The 4,225-nt window shown below is 38.8% G+C and overlaps 1 pseudogene; it reads right to left on the bottom strand.

The window, feature by feature from the left end:
• Positions 1-2,332: 2,332 nt before the first annotated feature.
• On the bottom strand, positions 2,333-3,426 carry LOC144249304 (protein arginine N-methyltransferase 6-like; annotated as a pseudogene).
• Positions 3,427-4,225: the final 799 nt, after the last annotated feature.

The raw sequence follows: 4,225 nt of genomic DNA, 5'->3' as shown, positions 1-4,225 counted from the left end.
ATGTTGGCATCCACACAAAATCTAACACTCAATACACTTTGCATTCTTGTCCCTCACTATATCCCAAAACATTCTCTGCTCTCTTGCTGGACACTATGTTTTCAACATTCCTTCATGGTTCTGTCCATGTCTTAGCAAATCCGTCAAAAGTGGGAAATGTCAACCTTGAAGAACTTTGTTCCCTAAACCCTAAGACAGAGGCTGGAGGACAATATTCAGAATCACCTAAGAAAAAAAGTAATTCTTTTATTCAATCCATAATGGATATATTGGTAGGAATAATAAACATAAAACTCACTGGCTAACATGACACATGATAACATTTGCTCTTGAGTATAAACTGCCATACAAGTTAAAAATTTCTAATAGAATTTAGATACATAATCTGATCCTAAAAAACTAAATTTAATAAAAAAAAGCCTCTATACAGATTATGGAAATCAAGATAAATCAGAATAATAAAATCTTTATACATTGTACAGGTAAGAGAATAAACACCAAGAAAAATAATTTCATAGTATTGAAAAAAGCAAAAAATAATAAGTAGTTTAATTCCTGAAATAGTATCTAGTAGGTATTCAATAGGTATTTGTTAAATAAAAGAATGCACTTGTCCAAGGAATTAGATTGTGCATGATGGGAATTAATCAGAAAACACTTGTTTTTTAAAACAACTTTTTTGATATAATTCACATAATACTCAATTTATCTATTTAAAAGATATTTTTAATGGTTTTTAGTATATTCAGTATGTGAAATCACTATAATCAGTTTTAGAACATTTTTGTTACCTCCAAAAGAAAGCTTGTACTCATTAGTAGTCATTCTATACCTCCCTCCCTCCCACCCCTCAGAATCAAGTGTAAACAATTTATCTACCATTTGTTTCTAAGATTTTGCTTTTTCCAGATATTTCTTTTATTTTTATTTTTAGACTTAAATACTTTAATATGCAATGAAGAAAAGAGAATGCAAGTTACAATAAATAAAATGCTAGAGTACTTAAGAACACAACTTCTGCACTTTTCTATTAGCATATAAAAGCTACTAATATGCAAAAACCATACCTTTAGTCCTTTGAATTGCCCTGAAGCTATGTTCTGAAGGGTTTGTAACACTTAAGAACTGGCATTAAAAAGGCAAAAAGCACTATAACTCATAAACAGCACACAAGTCTTACTTAATCTCTAAAAATAATAGAAATGCAAATATTTTATTTGCCATAGAGATAAGGAGGGAAATATCAGTGGAATGAATTGGACAACATGACTCACACTTCATTACAAGCCATTTTCCCAAATTCACAACTTTCAATTTTGGGTGATCTTAAAAAAATAAATAAATAAAAAGTTAAAAAAGAAAAGAAAGGAACTTTCACTAGTTGTAAATATGCCAAGTCAGTTAATCCCTCCACATGTTTAAATTGACTACACTTTTCTAGCTGGGATTGTATTTTCCTTATTTTAGTGAGCTTAAATAATGTACCCATGGTAATGAATAAGGTCTGGGTTTAGGTCCAGAAACCTTCTCTATCAGCCTGTTTCATAATTACTCCAATATTATGGAACACAGTAAGACGTTTTCTTGGTTCAGTTTTAATAGTAATAAGAATTTTTAAAATCCATGCTACTTCGCGGTTTTTCAGACTTTTTTTTTTCCTAAATGTGGATTTTGAAATTCTTAGGTATGCTATATAAGTATATAAAGTCCATTTCCATGTGTTCATAAACTTTAGCACCCAATAAAAGTAGTAGGAACTGGGCTATATAAACTACTTCCTCATCTCCACCCCTTAATTACCACTAATGAGTTTTATTTAGGGAAGAATGAGGAACAAGTACCATAGCCTACAGGCATCTAGCAATGGAGGGAATTCAGACACAGAAATTAAGGCTCTGGAGAGGTTAAGTCATAGTGGAAACTTCCGGAGTGAAACTGAACTCTTATACCCTTTTCCCAGCTGCAGACTTAGATAAGGTGTGAGGTGTTTAGTTTGTGCATGGGACCCACCATAAACTGACATTTTATCCATCTTTTTTTTTTCCTCCATGAAAGAAAAGAAATGGAAATACAAGTGCTTGTTACCACATGCTTTTAAGGCTTAAAAGCCTATCAATAAGCATGTTGTATCAGTGATTGAGGAGATCACTTTATAAATTGCCAGAAGAATCTCCTCTAATGGAGACTGAAGTCACTCTCTCTCCCCAAGAACCATGAGGGAAAAGATAGTCCCCTACTTGCACATGAAATCTCCCTTTCTCCTCCGACCTCCCTATTCTTCTCCCAAACAGGCCAGACTGCCTTGGGAGGCGGCTTGGAGAAAAAGCAATGTTCAGTCCCCCATGGCAAAGTCTTTGGTCTTTTCCTCCTGGTCCCCCATTTTGTAGCACAGCAGAAATCACAGGTGAAGAGGGTTGTCCTGGGAGGGCAGCAGCATGATCTCTGCTGAAATGACCCTGCCTTGCTCCACTTGTACCATCTCCTTTAGGAAGAGGAGTGCCTGGTTCCAGAGTGTGGCCCGGTGAAACGGCAAGATGGACAGCACCAGGGGTTTCTCAGAATCTCCTCCAGGGAAGGTCACCTGGAACCAAAAGGCCAAACCATGCATGGGCGCCCAGCCATAACAGCTGTAGCGGAAGTGCCCACCCACCTTGCCTCCAGCTCCAGCTCTAGGCGCGCAGGTCAGCTGGAGCTGAGCAAAGTGCTACAACCAGGCCAACACATCCTGGCCGGAATGACCCTGCACCAAGATCTCCCAGTGGCTCACGAGGCAGCTTATGGCGAAACTCTCTAGGAAACTCATGTCCATGCCTTAGTGCTGCTTCACATGGCTCCAAAGCCTAGGCGCCACTCCAGCATCTGGTCGCTGATGGGGGCTACAAAGAGCTCAGTGAAAACCAGTAGGAGAATACCTACCTCCTTCAGCCACTGGGTCTGCAGGTGCAGCACAGAGCTCAGCATGGACTCATGCAGAAGTCCATAGCCCATTCACTCGCTTACGATGGCATCCACGTGCTCTGGCAACTCCACCATCTCCACCGGACCCTGCAGGACATGCACTTGGTCCTCCAGCCCGTTGAGCCGCCCTACCTCTCGGGCCCCTTGCCAAATGGCACTACCAGCCTGGGCACAGAATATGCTCAAAATGCCAGTGCCTGTGCCCACCTCCAACAAGGTCTTGCCTTGCCGAGCTGCCCATTTCCGCAGGATGCCAAGGCGGTAGGCATTGGTGAGGACGCAGTTGGAGATCCTCTCCTCCCCGACATGTCCCTGTAGCACTCCTAATACAGGTGGTCCTGCTTGCTTGCTCTTAGTCCTCTGGGGTCGGGATCATGGCAAGTCCACCTCCTGCTCTCCGTGCTCTTCTTCTTCAGTCCTCTCCCCTCCTTTGCTGCCGCCCCCCCCACGACTCTCCAGATATTTCATATAAATGGAATCATACAATATGTGGTCTTTTGTGTTTGGCTTCTTAACATGATGTTTTCAGGTTTCACCTACAGTGCAGCATGTATGAGTACTTCATTTCTTTTTATTGCCAAATATTCCCTTTTATGGATACACCACATTTTATTCAGTTGACAGATCCTGGGGTCATTTACATATTTTTGGCTCTTATGAATAATGCCATATGAAATTCATGTGCAAGTTTCTATGTGAACATTTTATTTTCATTTCTCTAGCATATATACCTTTGGGACTTACTGGGGCATATGCTCTTTCCCCTTACTGGTTAAGGGTAAGTTCAAAGAAAAAAATGGAACTGTTAATTCTGGCTGAGAAATTAGAAAAGACTATTTAGTAAAAGTGGTATGTGAGCTAAGTTTTGAAATAGGAGTGATAGGATTCAACCAGAAAAGGGAAAATGAGATGACAGAAAGTCAGACATTTTGACTTCAATAACATTTGACTTATGTTTGCATATCATTATCCACAGTACATGTATGAAAACACAAATTGGTGTAAATATATTTTATATACAACAAGAGATATGAAAGCTGTGCTCTGTAAGTGTAATACAAATTGTAATGTATTCCACTGTCATATAAAAAATCAATTAAAAAAAGGCATTTTAAAGAGTGGTATATCAGTAGTAAATCTTCATTAACACACCATATGTTTTTACTTCTGAATGTTTTATTTGTATACTATAGTTACACATAATAGTGGGGCTCATTTTGACATAATTATATATCATGGAATAAAATTTTCTCCACTTCAATCCCCA

Source organism: Urocitellus parryii, chromosome 11 (genome assembly GCF_045843805.1).
Source record: "Urocitellus parryii isolate mUroPar1 chromosome 11, mUroPar1.hap1, whole genome shotgun sequence".
In the NCBI taxonomy this organism is placed as follows: domain Eukaryota; kingdom Metazoa; phylum Chordata; class Mammalia; order Rodentia; family Sciuridae; genus Urocitellus; species Urocitellus parryii.
Note: the sequence above shows the minus strand (reverse complement) of the source record. Positions and strands in the feature narration are given on the sequence as shown.